Source organism: Aythya marila (genome assembly GCF_965140915.1).
Source record: "Aythya marila genome assembly, chromosome: 16".
NCBI classification, from domain to species: domain Eukaryota; kingdom Metazoa; phylum Chordata; class Aves; order Anseriformes; family Anatidae; genus Aythya; species Aythya marila.
Genome location: NC_139057.1, coordinates 14,998,133 through 15,016,323, shown reverse-complemented (window position 1 = coordinate 15,016,323; position 18,191 = coordinate 14,998,133). Strand labels below are relative to the sequence as shown.

The window sequence follows — 18,191 nt, the reverse complement described above, 5'->3', positions numbered from 1 at the left end:
ACTGTTAATTTTAACTGGAAAATCAAGTAGCCAGCCATAAAAGGATGTTGCTACAAGACAGTACGGAGATGTAATGCAAAACACAAAATAGTTTCCTGTTTTTGTAAGTGCTTGCATTTTCTACACATGAGCGGCATATATAAGGAGCATGCAAAAAGGGAATTTGTTTGCTTAGAGAAAAGTAATTCTGAATGAATAAAAGAGCATTGCTACTGCCTGCTCAACTCAGCCATCTGAACACACGTGTGACTAATATGGTCCACAAGCAAGTATAAATTACCTACCACTACACCTCAGTGTAATGAGCCAAGAGGCACTCTTAGTGTTCCAGGTACTTGGAGGAAAGCTACTCCCATGCTTAGAGCTATAACCCTAAATTCACTGTTCTGACAGACAGGGAATCAGATATTGAGGGTGGTCAATGGGCTTCTGTCAAAATAGAACAAACCATTTTGAAATGAAACTACATAAAATAAATTCATTTATTTAAAATTAGTCATTCCTAATAATCCTAGTTGCATTAACAGTACAGAAGAACACAACACCTGATTTCAATCTCCAGAAGAGAATCATAAATATAGCTTTAAAACTCTTTCAGCTGCACATACATTTCATACTAAAACTGCACATTCCTTTGGTGATAGTGTTGAGCCGATGATCTAAGATGATGAGATATTTGTGGGATGACACAGATTTTGCCATATTTTGCCAGAAATTTACAGTATATATAGGCACACATTCAGCTGAATCTTCCCCTCACTCAAGCAGAATGAAGCTATTTGTGACCTGAATTTCTTTTTGTACAGCCTATGTCAATTTGCCTGAGAAAAGGAATCAAAAGAGTAGCAGTCATTAGAGCTGCAAGGGAGAAAAGAATTGAGAAGAGCATCCACATGTGTGCCACCGCAGTGGGACAGAGACAATGGCCTGCTTATAAGGCCTACATGGAGGATGCGGGGGAGGCAGGCGAGCAGGCTGGGTTTGTTTGGAATGTGAAGATGTGAATAATTCTCGAAAATGCTGTTAGGAAGCATTGCGTGCCAAAAATAAATTAGTCTAACTTCTTGTTCTTTTTTTTTTTTGAACTGAATTTATTATTATTATTATTATAAATCTTAAGTTATGAAGCAGACTCAAACAGAGAGAAACAGGAAAAGAAAACACATCTTTACTAAAGAAAAGTAACCAGCTAGGTACAATGGACACATTTTATAAAAGCTACTAAACAAAGGGCTGAATCTACAGAACAAATAAAGCCTAGCACTTCTAAGGACCTCAGACAAAAAATATCGCCTGGCCAAAAACACTGGATTGGAGCCACAGAGAAATACCAAGGTAAAGACAAAAGAAAACCAAAAAGATCAAATTCTTACTAGAACTCACCAGCTGTTCACAGATTAAAAAGTAGACTTTGTAAATTAGACTTTGTAGATTAAAAAGTAGACTTTGTAAATTTAATTCCAAATTTGAAATAGTTTTCTGTGGGATCTTTGTAAGACCAACAGGAGTACTACTTAGAATTGAATTATCAGCTCTGAATACAGCTGCTAGAAGTACAAAAAGGCCTTTCAATCGTAAGCTTCATTTTTAAGATGACTTTTTCACTGGGAACACTAATTGGCACAGTAAAAATACTCAATATTATGATCACTGCAAGTCCCCAGTTATTTAAAACTTACAGGTTTAAATCATGAGTTACACTACATGAACTGAATCAAGATTTAATTTTCAACACTACAAATAATTTTGGCAAAACATTTTTCCACACTATACAAAGGCATATAGGCTATGGGAAACACATACTCTAAATTTTCTAGCACATTACTGTATTCTATTTATTTCTTCATTACATAACACCAGTTGTAGCTCCTGTTCAAACTATTAAACCCAAATATTTTAAATAGCTGTAAGTGGTGAAAATAAAAGGAAAAGGAAGTCAGCACATTAATCAGTTAATGCTTGCACACACATCTCAAAGATGGTATTATTTTCCTCTAAGATCAGTTGTGTTTAAAAACCACCCTGCAGCTCAGCAGCAGTGTGGAATATTAATTTACACATCTCCAGCGATATGTGAGGACATCTCCACACACCCCCAGCCCTCGAGATGGAAAGTGATTACACTGTCACTGTATGACTGTAGTGTGATGACAACAGCCAGACAGGGAGAGACAAAAATGATGCTGCCTCTCAAACGATTTCTGAATAATAGCTGCTGCACCTACAGCTTTTGCAGCAGAGAACAAAAACATCAAACCCCCCTCCCTGAATGGCTCCACAAGAAAGCTAAGGGGCCTTCCACGGGGAAAAGGTCAGCATTTCAAAGCTTGTCCACCTAGGAAGAACTGGAACGCCTAGAAAACCCGGTAAATCAAATGTAAACAGGAAATACAGGGCTAAAAAAAGAACACGAAGTGTGCCTTGCACCGAACTCTGATAGTAAAAAGATGTTTAAACACATGAGAAGCAGGAAGCCAGCCAGGCAGCCAGCAAACCTCCTCACGGCACAGGCAGAAAGTGGACACTCGGGGGAAATAAAGCCACAGCCCCACAAATCAATTTGTGCTGCTGGTCTGTCCCACTGAAGATGCTCGGGTGATTCCCACAGCCAGCATGTTCTTTGCAGCAAATTGGCTGGAGGAGCAAGATGTAGAAAATGTTAAGAACTCATGGAGGAAGTATTAAAGCAAACAGACACACCGGGTGTTGCTCAGTCACCAGGATACCCGTCATCTGCAAGGGGCTCAAACATGAATGCTCAGAACTGCCAGCTAAGCTGCACAGTCTGTCAGTACAAACTGCTGCTGAATCGGAGGACTGGCAGGTGACCAGTTTAACTGCTGCTGGCAAAAAGGAGGCTGCACGGACACCGAGGAGCTCTGGACCAGTGACATTCATCCCTTGACTGACTTCCATCCCTAGGAAGATGGTAGAGGCCAACCTAAAGAATAAAATCACTGAGTGTAAACAAGGTCTGCCACCCTGGCATGACCTCTGAAAAGGAAACCTGGTCTTAAGAGGGAAAAAATTGCCCTGAAAAAAAAAAAAAATGAAAATCACACAGAATCACTGTGTGAGTCACATGATCCTCAAACTGATCTAACATTTCTTGTCATCGTGCATTTGGTACAACTTGAAAAAGATTTCTTTTTATATTTGAATTGCTTTAGTGCAGTGGCAGAGATGTATTTACCCATATAGCCTATTTTACTAAGGGAACTTGCAGAGAGACTCCTTTGCCAGTGAGAAATATAATTTTACGAAGAGGTTTGTTGATAGAGGTTTACCAGGAAGCCTCCCTTGTAAAAGATTAAGCCAAAGAAAAACTGCTAGGATAAACATAGTGCTATCATACCAAACATCTAACATTTTCTACAAGTCAAAGCTTCAAGCATTTATCGGCCAGAGGTCAATGAGGGAGGAGGAAAACAGGTCAGTGAAACCTTGAATTCTCCAAGTCCTGTTTTTGATGTGTTTGTTGGTTCTGGGGTTTTGTTGTTTGCTTTGTTCTTTTTTTTGGCCCACCTTTACAATTACAGGTAATAAAAACTCACATTTCTCTCCCCAATTCTCAAAATAAAAATAAAAATAAAAATAAAAATAAAAATAAAAATAGGTGGTTTCTAGATTTAAGCTCTTTGCTTTTCCATTTCCTTCTATCAAATTTCTGTGTAAACTGTTGATATTTTCAAATTTGCTTTTACAATGTTATGGGAATGGAAACTATTTTACTTTTAAAACAAAAAGTGAAGAGGTGCTTTGCCTGTTGAGTCACTGGCACAGACAGGGTTTGAAGAGAAATGCCAAATAGAGTGAGATTGGAAAAAAAATGTCATTGTGGCAGCCTGCAGCAGACATAAAAATGTGAAGAAAAAATAATTGTTTTCTTTGCTATGTTAACTAAGTATTTTAATATGAACAATATTAATAACTACATTAGCTGTTACTTCTCTTTGTCTAAATTGCTCTTAGTAAAAAAAAAAAAAAAAAAAAGCTATTATTTAGATCATAGACAAACAAAAACAAGCAAGTGAACATAGAATAAATGTATTTTGGAGAAATGAATTAAGAGAAGGGTTTGAACATCAGTGCACCCTGAGAAACTACGCATAGAAGGGATCTGTAAAACAAAAACTACAGGCTGGTTTACATGGGAAACTAACTAGCATTATTATACGGATAAAACATCATACCCACGTTAGACCTACCTCCAAAGTAATTGGACTTAAACATCCTAACATTACATAAATTGCTTGGAGCACATGTTGAACTAGAAAGCCATAGCCACTATAATGACAAAAGCATAAAACTAGAGGTATGGTAACACTGAAACCTTTTACCAGGTAGGTAAACGCAAACATTGGTACAATAGTTATACAAATTCCTTAACCAGGGAAGGACGTTCAATCTTGTCAAGGTATTCACAAATCAGCTGTGTGCTAGTAACCTCTTTCCAGTCCTGTGCGGACTGCAAGTGAATGAATGTGCATCTGTGCGATATTTGAAACTGGAAAAATTATAGAAGATTAATCAAGTAAGCCACAAGAGAATATACTGCAAATACAGTACCTATACTGCAGGATACTTTTAAGACTTTAACTCTGTTGCAAAATGAGTTTTGCACACAATCCCTATAGCAATATTCCAGCACAAAACTGCATTACAGCATGCCAATTTCACCATGCTCCCTATTATAATTCACTGTTCGTTACCAGTGACCAGCACTGATAAAAATGAAGCTTGTTATAAAGCTTGTCCATTCTTGTTATTACAAAATGCTTTTTCAAACAAAGGATTTATATATGTGCTATGTCATTCCTAGCATCCATAATTTTGCATAATGATGCCTACAGCTATTTCATAAGGAAAATTAAAAACAAAGCAACATAAATTTATAGGCAGAAATATGCTCCCCTCCAACATGTACCTTACCATCCATTTCAGTTTGTATAAAATTAAGAAAGTAATCCAAAATCTAACTCAGAAAGATTCTCACTTTTAAGATCTTTATGAAAGCACTTAACTCTGTTGTTGACCACAGCGCACACACACACACACACACGTGTGTAAACAAACTCTGCTATTGTAGCAGCAACATTTCACAAAAATACCAGTCCTGGATATAGAGCAAATCAAACTATCCAGCTCCTCTGGACAGAAGCACCACCAATTATTCTACCCACTAATGCTTTCTTCTCGTAGCTTTTTTAAAAGGCCAATACCACACAAGTCTCTGTATCAAGGCAGTTACAGTATCTTCCTCATTCTTTCCCCATCCCACCCCAGTCCCACTTGGTCAACTGTTGTGTTACAACGGGGAAATAAGACTGTAACTACCACAGCCGAGGGCAGGCAGGAAAGGACAGCCAAGCTTCAAGTCTCTGCACAAAATATCTTGTTACCCTCAAAAACAAATTAAAATCATCACCACCAAGATCACAGTACATCATTGATCACACGGGTTTCTAGCACGGTAACACAAAATATCTCAAGAAAAATCATGTAGAGAAGAGCCTGCTGCAGTATCTTCCTCTACAAAAGAGGTATCTCTGTACAAAATACTGGCTTCTTGGACATGTGCACATGGGGGAATGAACAGAAGAAAGTCTTTACAGGATATAAGTATATAAATGTTGTCTGATACAGGAAAATTAACATTCCTAAGGGATCCATTTGCCCATCATCCTACCAGTACTCCACAAACAGCAGACAAATTATGAGGAATTATTGCTACAGAAAAAAAATGGATTTTCTGACTTTCTTGTAATACACAGACATTCGCAGGTAGTTAAAAACAATCACACTGGGAAAACTACTCTAACTTTTTATTTATGTTTTTAAGAAGATATTTTCTGCTATTCATACAGCTTATTTTGTCTGCAAGACCAAATTTTACTAGACATCAGCTTAAGGTCCCCATGGGTCTGTAAGCCCCTAAAACAAAGTCTGCTTTTCTGCACTATGTTTGTTTCAAAATTTTAAAATGTCATAAATCAATGCACTCATTTCTTTAAATGAATTTGCAAAGCTTTTAAGAACAGTAGTCAAAATCTATGGATTATTTAAAGACCAGCAAGCTCAATAAAGAGATATATTTTTTAATGTCATCTTACTTTGTCTTGTTTGTTGTCTGTATGATTTTTATCATGCCTGGTTATGAATTAGTAGTATCTTGAAATGATTAGAACAAAGTACTCCCTATTTGAAGCTCAGCAATTCTATGGGGAGGAGTTATTCTACAATTATGACCGCAGATTTGACTTAGGTTGATCCAAAACAACAGAGAAAACACAGTAAATCTGCTCAGCCTCTTAGGACTGTTCAAGATCAACTACTGCTTAGAATCCTGCTGCTGCCAAACTGGAGCAAAGAAATCCCATCTTAGATCTCCAATTTTTATCAAAGTGGTCCAGCAAAGTCTGAAGTTCCAAACTGGCTTCAGACCTGCAACTATGATAAAACATATGAAATATTTCTTCATATGTCAACTTGCGCAGCTCTCTCCTGTTCTGTTAAGACACAGGATAGCAGAGAACTGCGGGCAGAAATATCCCGCTCAGATTAGGATTTCCCTTCTGACTCAAAAAAGTGCATGTTTTGGGGCAAACAAAATCCTAGACTCCCAAAGGCTGAAAGAAGCCTGAAGTCTGTGTTAAAACTTGCACTGATTATGAACATATGTAAGGGTGACAGATCTGAGTAATACTGGATTTATAATATGAAATCCTCAGCCTTCCTAATAAACAGATTTGAAGATGTATCAGAGAAATACTTCATTGACAACTACCTTGATATTGCAAGCCAAAGAGATTCTGGCAGATGAGATTCTGTCAGACATTTTGCTGCCCACTGGCAGCAGGTAGATTGGTACATCAGCCAAGAGGTTTCCTGCGATCTCATATGGAAGAACTAAGAAGCCAAAGAAACCAAGCTGATCTCTATGGATGGAAAGACACAGCAAAATGCACACCTCATCTATTTTGAAGAGATTTCATATGGTTGAAAGCTAGGACAGATTTTAATAAGTCATTAACAATACCGGAAAAAAAAATCAAGATTAGTGGTATGACTGTCCTCAGATTTCACCTCTTTATTACGAATTTTTAGTAGTTTATGAACACAAACAAATGAAAAGGCTATAGTGTTCAATTCTACTTTTACAGTAACAGAAGAGTAACATTAAAATGTTACCAGAGACCATCATATGACCATAAAGAAAATTTATAAAGAGAGAAGTAGCAATATAAAATTAGGAGTAGTTTTCTTCTTTACCATACTCAGCCACTTCATCTTGAGGAGTCACCCACAGTTTGGAGTTCCCTGGCACCAGACCAATGCAATCTTTTTACCACTACACTGAGTTACTGAAGTAACAGGAGTATAAAAATAGCCCAGCAAACTGTTTAGACTAGCAGAAAACTTATTAAATAAGAAAATAATTATTTTTTTCCAGACAATTCTCTCTTTAAGAGGATTATTAAGCAAGAATAATTACATACACAGTTTTGAACATTTCAAGACAATCACGTCATTCTTTACAACATCTGAAGCAAGTAGAACAAGTTTTTCATTTGGCTAAGGTACACAAACTGTTTAAAAAGATATCCAAATGGCTACCAAGAACTTTGTTCATCACTGAAAAGATAATGCTTTTTTCTTTCTAAAGTTCTCCAAGAGAAGCTTTTTATTTTAATAAGAAATGGCTTTTTTTATTGTATTTGACTGCATGATTTCTACAAAATGTGTTCATTCAAAATAATCCAGTGTATTAAAAACACAAATTCTTTACTGAAGTTTACTAATACAGCCAATAAGGAAAGAGCATTTTTACACTTTACACATTTAATGTTACTCTTACTGTTTACATTACAGTGCCAGTTTACAAGATGTTAACACTGTGCCTAAATTTGATATACAAAAAAGTCATTATGGGTTTATTATAGTCTGGATTCTCATTTTAATGAGATTTAACATCTTTAGAACAAAACGTTCAAAGCTGCAAGACATATGCTGAACATGTGTATACATGTAAAGCTTTGAAACCTGCTTAAAAACGTGAGAATGAGTAAAGCTCATGTTACCCTTGATAAATGTCAGCTGTCAGGAAATACAGCCCAATATACACTACACTTTCCACAAACTAGAGCCCAGAAAAATGCAATTTTTACTTCACTAGCTGGATATAATGCATTATACATGGCAACATTTAGCCAAGGTCAAAAGTTCAGTGTTTTCAAATTTTAACCTCCAAAGCAGGGTATTGTTACACAGATAACATCATTATGCTGAAATTAATGGTAGTATTTCCAAAATCTCTGCTACACTCTACTATACACATTCTACCAAAGTGGACACATTCAACAAACCTAGTCCAAAAGAACTTGAAAAGGAAAAAAACAGTCGTTCATATTTCCACTTCCAATTCTGTATTTTTTACTGTCCAATTTTACAATTTACATAAAAATGCAAACACCTTCTCTTCCATATTGATGAGACTGATGTACAGGGACAGAGAAAATCATTACTAGCTGAAGGGATGATGTTAAGTATTGTGTTCAGAAAAGTCAAAAGCAAAATAAGCTGAAAAAGAAACAAAACCCCCTTTTATTGTTGTTGTTGACATGAATAAAATGTCTTGCAATCAGAGACTCATTCAACAGCATGAACCTGAACATTTCCTGCTGTAGTAAATCACTCATTATAAAATGCTAAAAGTATCCTATAGAAATAACCCAGGTACAACAAACTGAGCAGAGCTGAACACGAGCTGCACTGTAAAGGGTGAGTTGGGGATCAGATTGTCTCAACTGTCCATTAAGAAATATTACTTTTTGATGTGATAAAACTAGGCCAAGCATCCCATCCCTATCTACAGTGCAGTCCTCTTAAAAGCTGTTCCTTCTCCAGTTCCCCTATTTGAAACCAGATATAATTGATAATTTTGTGCATACGAAAAATGACTTCTACACTACCATTGTCAAGCCAAATGGGGAAATGGACTTTAAAGATTTCACTGTGATTACCACATTAACAAGCATGTTTCTTCTGTTGCAGCCAAGTCTGAAGCACTCTGACAGTCTTCTGTGATTTTTTGTGAAAAGTGTTAGCTAGTTTTCCTGAGCAGGTTAAAAGCTCAGCATGTTGAAAGATGAAATACTCATGTGATATCAATGCCCTTCCCTCTCTGTTGTAATAAGTATTTTGATCTATTCTAATTTAGTATATTTCCACTGAGATTTTCAGAAGCTTTTAGCACTGGTCTAGGGCTGTTTCTGATAATTCAGTGAGAATTCTATCCCCAGCTTCAGTAGGATTACTAAGGCCAAACGTAGTATTTTTTCAGAATTTTATCTTCAACAGGAAGAAAAAAAAAAACTTTTAAAGGTATATTTTTATTAAGCTCAACTAGAAAGATACCGTAAATATGTCAAAATGAGTAGAAAGGCTCAGAAGACCTAAATTTTATTGACAATTGATTATTTGCCAGGCTATTTAGAAACATAGGTGTGTTTCTACACACAGCCAAGAAAAACAGATATCTGTTTGCTCCAAATGCAACCTTTAAGCGTTTTCTGGTACCAGGATCTATGTTAAGCCTAGTGCCTGGAATGGATTGATTTCTGCTTAAAATGATCATTCTACTTGATGTTTTAAAAGAATGTCAATAATAATATAATTATGTCCTTCAATGTTCACATTTTTTATTTTAAAAAGACACAGAAAACTGTCCAGCACTTACTATAGTTATAGTAAATAATCTAGATGACCTTTCATCAACCACATTGAACACCAGTGCTGAAAAACAGAACAATAACTGCTGAAAACAGTGGTAACCTAACCGCTGCACTTACTACAAATATTGCAGTATCTGTAGCAGTGTAAACATCAAAACATCCCTTAGCTGAGAAGGTGATTACACTTATCAGAGCAAACTATCACATTTCAGCAAAATTAAAAATAACTCTTCAGATCTTACAGCATAAGAAACAGTGAAAGTATGAAAAAGTCCCCTTGCACATTTAGTTTACAGTATTCATTGTACCTGCTCTGAAACCAACATTGGTAACGTGAAATTTGAACTGAACAAACAAGGTAGAAAATCTTATGAAAAGGCTGTAACCTGGAATAAGTGAGCCATTAATACCAAGGTGTACAGCTCTGACAAGCAACTTTTGTACATGTATGTTCTGTTTCAAAATAAGAATCTAACATTACATACTGGTTAACTATAATTCTCATAACAATGGCTCCAATAGCTTCCTTCACAGACACATTAGTAAATATATCCTATATTAGTGCAATAAGCATACACAACAGGACAGAAGAGGCAGTAAGGATGACCAAAGTGTCAAATTAAATAAGTACTACAGTGTATGTACTACTGACCAGGAAAAATATCCCATGAAGCAGAAAACAGCTCATTCAGGTTACTCATAACTGAGTAATTCCAAAGTTTGAAAGCATTACAGAAGAGACACAATAGTTCACTGAGAAATTCTAAAAGCCCATTATAAAACTATACTCAGTCTTTAAATTATATTTTCTAATTTTCCTTTTGTCTTCACAACTTTTAGGAAAATCGCTAGATTATTTCATTCTAAAGTGAAATCTGCAGGCCCAGTTTAAGTGCTCTTAAAACTGACTTGAAGTTTTGTTTGGATGAGAGGTAAATTTCACCCATACACCATGAAAGAATTAAATTCACTCTCTGTGAATGGTAACAGCCTTGGATTATGAAAAAGCCAGAAGCCCTGCAATTTTGGAATAAACAAGTAGTTATTTTTACTTCTTTAGAAATTCCACGTCTTTCCTATCTCTACATGTTCTTTACAATTCTAGGATCTTTGCAGACCTCTGAATGATGAGCAGGGATTTATTCTCGTCTTTGGCCAAGTGAGGACATTACCACTTACTGTCCTGCCATTACTGCATGGCCAGCTACTTGCTGACAAATTGCTCATTATTAGCCACTAAAATGTCACACATCATGGCAAAGCATTTTAAGCAAAATGCAGTTGGTATCTTCAAACACCATTCTGCAAACTGCAGTGGTTCAGGACTGACAAGTAACTGTCAGAAAGTACAAGCAGGGCAGAACTTCTTCCGCTTCTCATCAGAGAGCCCAGGACACTACCAACAAAAATTGTCTTAGTTCTGCTAGTTGATAAGACAGAAAAAGTCTTTAAAAACACCTGGAAAAAGGGTGATTTTTTTTGTTGTTATGACTGCACTTCAAAGACACAGAATTAAGTGTCTAAAAGCAAAGACTAATTTTGATTTCACGGCCAAGCAAGGTAAATTTTTCCTAAATTCTGAGCCAATAGATGACTAGCAGCCTTCCAAGTTTCTCAGAGGTTAACCTGAAACTTTATGAAAACTTAAACTGAAGAACACTATGAGGCTAGCATTAATGGCAAGTTACTTAAATCAGTGCCATTAAACAGTATTAATGTTGGTCTGACAGACCATAAAAGCAAGGAATGAAGAGAATCACAACTTAGAATGCTCCACTTTCAGAAATATCAGAAATGTATTCTGAACATCTAAAGGGACATAATAACGTCACTTCAGAATACATTTCTATTAACATTTATATTATATAATCATATAATAACAGGAAAAGAAAAGAGTAGTGTGATTTCCTTCATAACAAGATAGCATTTTTGGCTCTGGAGTGTTCATTACCAATACCCATTTTAACAAAGGAACGTAGGATTCATCACGCCACACCATATCCCAGGCTTGCCCTATGCAGGAGTAGAAAAGGGTGGGCAGACAAATCTACCAAAGGGTGGGTTTGTTTTCAGAAACTAGTAGGAAACTAATAAATATCACAGAATATTCTTTAAGTATGAATTCTACTAACTATAGATACTCTCCTACTTAAAAAAAAAAAATAAATGCTTTTTAGTATACAAATAACTTGTCTGATATCACATGCCTGCTAACTGTGTAAGTAAAATTCTTTTTTCTTTATCAATTTTAAATGCATTGGCTTTTTATTTTAGGCTGTCCCCACGTCCCCATTGTCCTCCCCATAAAACACACAAGGCTCCAGTTTGTTCTTATGCCACACTGTTATTCAGCTTCTGCAAAACTCAAACATTTATTCTCTCTCCAAATGTTTTCTTCTGTCTCTTACAAAAGCCTTAAGAAAGCTTCACATTGATCTTAATTTTCTTCATTTTCAAATTTAGAATATTTCAAAACAGATTCCTTACTGACTGAAGTCCCCAATTCTAATACTGTCACAACGGAAGAAAAGTGATGTTGACATGGGACCCAGGAGGATGACATTACATGGGTGGCGGGGAAGTAATGTGAAAAATAAAAAGAAATTCAAAGCAAATGGAAAGAACTGTCTACCCTGCTTTAACAGTGCTGTGGGGAGGAGAACAGGAATGACAGCTTTTGAAATAAAAAATCACCTAATGAGAATTTTATATAAGAATCTAGAAAAGAAAAAAAAAGAGAAGAGTTATTAATAATTTGCTACATATGATTTTAAAATATTAATTAAAAATTCCCAAAATTAATATTATGAGAAATGCCTTTATCTAAAGGGGTATTTTTTCTATGAACTACAGATAGAGATCAATTCAAGCGGATACAGTGACCATCACCGAATTCACAATTGCCCTTCCTCCTTCATTTGCATAGCCAGGATAATTCAATTCTGCCCTGTCCATTTATAATTACATTAAAAAGGCATTGAATAAAAAGCACAATTATTTCTCCTACTGTAAGACATAACAAATTCTTCCTGTAAATAAAACAAACTTGATTTTGTAATTTTCCATGTTCAGAACACATGGCCCTTTTTCCTCCCTAGGACAGATAAAGTTAAACCTGGGGAAAAAAAATAGGTAGGAATTGCTCATTTTCCTATTCTCTATCACATCACAGCCTTGAACTTAACTATGAAGGAACATTGACAGTTGTCTGTTCCACCAGTGGTCACAGAAATATGTTTAAGTAGTAACACCCAAAAAGAAAAATACTTGTCCTCTGTTTTCACAGCATCGATACCAAACAACTACAATAGCATGTGGAGCCAGCAAGACAAAAGACATACCACTTTTGCTGGCAAACCCTTTTTGCTCTGAATCTATTTACAATTGTCCAATCCTTAACTTAGCAGGACACTCCCTATTTATACCTTGAGATTGAAAACTGATGGCTATAAGGACTCCGGCCTTACTATTATTTAAAATATTACTGTGTTGTGTTTTTAGTTTACTGATCTTAAAAATAAAAATGTGCATTTCTACTTCTGATTGGAAAGAGTGAACAACAGACATTGTGAAGTGATCCATCATGAAGAAATTTTAATACCACAAACTGTAAAGTTGATCTCTTTTGTTGTCTTAGCCTTCCAGATAGAGACTTCAGCAGACTACGTACCACAAATGATTGAATTCAACAGTTACGGAGCACTTCAGCCAGCCTTCTATCTTCCTTCCTGCATCTGTTCATGGATGTTGTCTATTACTGAAATTCCATGTAAGCTGAGAAATAACCAGTTAGATTATACTGATTATCTTCCTGAAGGACATGCATTGTTTGCTTAATAAACATCAGAATGAAAGTTTAGAGAAATCAGAGCTAGCAATGACTCGAGATAGATAAGAAAAGCTTTCCAGAACACACAAAGAAAAGCAGAATGTGAATGGCAGAAAGGGTTCTTCATTAGCATGTGGAATTTCTTTGAACAATCCTGTCTTGTCCAACCCCCACCCCCAAGACCCCATCCAAACAACCAACCTAAAAACAGCTTCAAACTGTGCTGGAAATAAAGCACACTCTTCTAAAAAAACTACAGAAAAAGTATTCTGGTCTGCTCCTTCAGTAGAAATCAGTAAGCGAAGCTATTTACTGTCCTTGTAGTCTGAGAAACTGAGACTACTTCAAACTATAACAGAAGCTAGGAACAAACTGACTGTAAGGGCGTATCAACCCACAGACATGCAAGGGGGAGAGCTGTATAGATAAGGCAACCTAAGAAAATTATAAAAGCAAAAAGTCCTTTCAGCTACAGCAACCAATTCCTATACTTACTGCATTTTTCAAGAAAGTGTGAAAGGCCACACACAACTCACAGAGGGATGTCTGCTTCACCATGATCACACCACTTTATTCTATCTGAAAAACACTGATGTCTACACTGTTTTGTATATTAAAAGAAAGAATGTATATATATCATAGACACTGAGGTAGACCCTGACTCCTAAACTCTGTGCCAAAGAAATGAGACAGTGGATATGTACACTTCAGCTTAAAGGAATCAGTATGTCCACATCTTATTTTTTTTTTTCAGAGATGAAAATGAATACACTGAATTTATTTATTGTGTTTCAAAAAATTGCTACTAGAAACCTGCTCCAAGGCTAGAGCAAAACAGGACTTGAAAGTCCATTCAAAATGTTCTGAAGACCTCTAGACCTGATCACTGTACATCTCAGAACAGGTTACATCACCACACCCAACACAGCTCTTCCAAGAGGGGGTTTCATTCCAGAAACTCAACCCATTTTTGTTGTAGAAGACCAAGAGTTCACTCATCACTGGAGATCTGCAGCAAGTGTGCCAACAAGACTGCCTTCAGAGATGGACCTACTGAGGCTGCTTACTGCATCCCACCATGCAAGGCTTGGACTGCAGATATTAAGTTTCACCACTAACTGAAATGTAAATAAAAGCAGAGAAGACAGAGATACAATGATAATGATTTAAAAACAAACAAAAATTTACATTCCAAATACTACTGTTCTGCTGTTTTTCAGTGTCATTTGTGCCTGCACTTACAGTTAGGAGCAGATTTGGGTGGAAATGACAACCTTTCATACGAGATCTCCAAGTGCAGTTCACCATGCAACTCCATGACGAAAGCCAGGAAACTCAGGAGGATGAGCCAGCAGAAACTTGAAATAGACTACAGAGGTATCGACAATGAGTTTTGGAATATAAAATCATTTTCCTATTTCAGAGGCTGTGCTCTAAAGTCTTCTCTCTAAATCATCCACCCTTCCTTCACTAAAACAGGACAATAGGAACTGTTTATGCTAGATAACAAATAATGGAGGAAAACACCTTGGCATGAACTTCTCCTTTTCAAATTTCCAATTCACAGTCTGGAAATAGTGAAGAAAAAAAATCTAAAAGTGCAACTCCCAAACAATTGGCAATTCACCCTGAGGAAACTTGAAAGATATAACCAACCTCCAAATCTACCCTGAAGAAACATATATAGAACTCAGCAGTTTATTTTCAGTCCAAGAGTACTCATTTAATGATTTTATGTTACAAAAATGCACAGGCAGTATTTCTGATACCCCTCTTTCTGGCCATTTTTATTAGAAATAAAGGTTATACTCTCCTCATTTTCAGCACTTCACTTTCAGCCTATTGCCACTTCACCCAAAATAGGATACTTTGAAGTTACAGGATGTGCAAATGTAGTGAAGTTAAAGTTTCTGTAGCTTGAAAGACGTTTTTTGGTTGTTTGGTTGTTTTTTGCTGGTTTCTTACCCTGCTTCTGGCATAGGTATTAATGTTTGTAGAGATTACTCGTTTCTAACACTAAAAGGCATGTGCATCCAACACTACCCCGATGCAATAGGGACACTTAAATGGCACTTGAGAAACAGAGTTCACAAGCATTTCTGAGTTCCTGACAATTGTTACTCCTTTTTCTTTTAGAAGAGTATTTATTCTATTTCACTGTGATATGCAATATGATTTGTGACTTCAGTGCAGCTCCATTGTGAAGGCAGATGAACTGCCATGAAACTGACAACGAGAAGCAGACAAGATGCACACAGGCGCAGTGAGGAGAGAACAAAGAATCATAGGGAGTGGGAGAAAATAAACTATATAATAGCTGCTGCTCGGGAACACTAACTGGAACAAACAGGGAGGCCACCAACTATCATTACAAGCGCATGTTTCTTTTGCTGTTGCAAGGAGAATTGCACACAAGAGGGGGCAGGGGATCTGCTATTAATCATATTATATTCATTGTTCCCTTGATGCTGCTGGCAATGCTTCAGGAGACTCCCTCAATTCCCAGATAAAGCTGTAGCAAGTACAGCGCTCATGAAGAATCCCGGACCAAACCTTCTCTCCCTGGTCCTACTGTGCTAACGCTGCCATAAACTAAACACTTCACACCCGAAAAGCTTAGTGTACTGAATTTAAAAAGAAGAAAAGAAAAATCCAGATCACAGCAGTTGAGGGCTTGTCCCCACCCTAATCTCTCATTAGGAAAATGAGCACACTACATAAGTCTGACGAAACTATTTGCAAGAACAAGCCACCAGAGAGGTGAAAACATCAGCCTGAAGTAGTCGGGAATCGAGTTTCTTTGTTGAGGAAGAGTTTTGAATGTTATCTCTGAGTAAGGTGCTGAGTGACTCCTTGATTAAGTGGCACTTAAAACTCAGTGAGTTGAATGCTCCAGCCAGAAGAGCAGGCCGCTACCTGTGCCTGGGAGCGGGGGAGGGAGAAAATGGCAGCTGATGCAGCAAAGTAACCCAGTCAGCTATTCTTTTGTCAGGGAAAAGACAGACATGTTTGAGGGGAAAGAAACGTGGATTAACTAAATCTCGTATTCATATTTCATCGCAAACGTAATGCTGCTTTAATTTGTCTGGTTTGGCAAAGCTACAGAGGGAAGGTGAATTTACTTGACCACAGATATTTTTGATTTTTTTGTGTGTGACAAAATCTGCATAGTATGAAAGTGACACACACGCTAATTGGGTCCAGAATTTGTTAGTCACCCTACCCAAATAAAAATCTGCAAGATGGCTACCATGGGACTCCGGCACTCCGCAAGTTGGCAGTGACATTGCACAGGCACTTCTTCTTTCCCAGGAAAATACAAATTATTTTGTTTAAAGAGGACATAAAAGAACAGAAAAACAGCTACAGCTAGGTGAATGTGCGTTTAACACACCAACCTGGGAACTAACGAGGCATTTCTACCTCAGATTTCAGTAAACAGCAACCACTTCATTTTTAATAATAATAAAAAATAATAAAAAAGAAAAAAAAAAGAAAAAGCCCAAGCCCCGTTTATTAAGCAGCAGAGTTCCCTGCAGCCAGCACGCCGCTGTGTCCGATGACTCATCCTCCCTTCCCTAGTTTCTAATTAGCTGTGATAGCATCAATTTGGAGTTTGTTTTTTTTTTTTTTTTTTAAAAAAAAAAAAAAAAAAAAAAAAAAAAAAAAAAAAAAACCACGGTGGAAACTGCCAAACGGACGACCCGCCATTCACCGACCAGTTTGCGAGGAGCCGGAGCGGCAGCACCCCAAGGGCCCCTCAGCGCCCCCCGGGCCCTCCCCTCTCCCGCTCCGTGGGCCCGCAGGCGCCGGGCCCGCTCCCGCTGCCCCCTCCCCGGGCGGCTGCCCGCGGCCCGGCCCGGCGGCGGAGGGGAAGGACGGGCAGAGGAGGGGGGGGGAAGCCCTCGCTGGGCTCCGGGCCCGAGGAAGGCGTTCCGCCACCGCCGCTGCGGGGTCAAAAGTTTAGCCTGGTTTCCATTTCACCTCTCCGCGCCCAATGGCAGAGCGGCGGCGGCGGCCAGGACCGCGGCCCTGGCTTAACTCCTTGCCGCCCGGCCCTGAGGAGTGAGGAATGAGCCCAAAAACTAGTGAACAGGGCGAGTCAAGGGCTTCTCGGCCCCGCAGGATTGCTGCTAGGCGAAGTCCCAAGGGCTCTGAACCGGCCCTAGTGCGACTGACAGCAAAGAGGAAGGGGTGACCTTGGTAGAGGAGGGCAGAATGGGCAGAAAGGACTGAGGCATGCAGCGAAGCCCCGCAGGGTTTGCTTTGCCTCTGGGGCAGCCGGGGATGGGCACTGACATAGAGCAGCACGGGGCTGCCCACTGCTAGTTCTCTGCCTCAGGACTTCTCCCCCAAAAGTCACCCTCCATTTACCCTGAGAAGGAGGGACAGTGTAGGGGTGGCTCATCCTGTGCAGTCTTGGACATGAAAGCACTTACAAACCCCCATCAGGCAGGATTCAAAGGTGGTCATCTACCCTGGATTGCCATATATGTGACAATATAAACCTCATTCCAAGATTTATTAATGACTGGCCAACAGGACTAATGACAGACTAACAGGAATGAGAAGCCTCAGGTGTGTTTGATTGAGGGATGGATCCTATGGCTCCCTGGCACTGCCGCTTA

At 38.1% G+C, this 18,191-nt stretch overlaps 1 protein-coding gene across 7 annotated transcripts in view; it reads right to left on the bottom strand.

The window, feature by feature from the left end:
- The window catches only part of NCOA3 (nuclear receptor coactivator 3), a gene marked incomplete at its 3' end in the record, with an annotated part of 83,413 nt that overhangs the window by 36,561 nt on the left and 28,661 nt on the right, over positions 1-18,191 (bottom strand). The window contains exon 1 of one of the 7 annotated variants that reach the window (XM_082773482.1): positions 14,806-14,895. The exons of the other annotated variants lie outside the window; for them this stretch is intronic. Of the gene's footprint in view, positions 1-14,805; positions 14,896-18,191 lie in introns of those variants that run through there. 7 annotated transcript variants of the gene reach the window in all.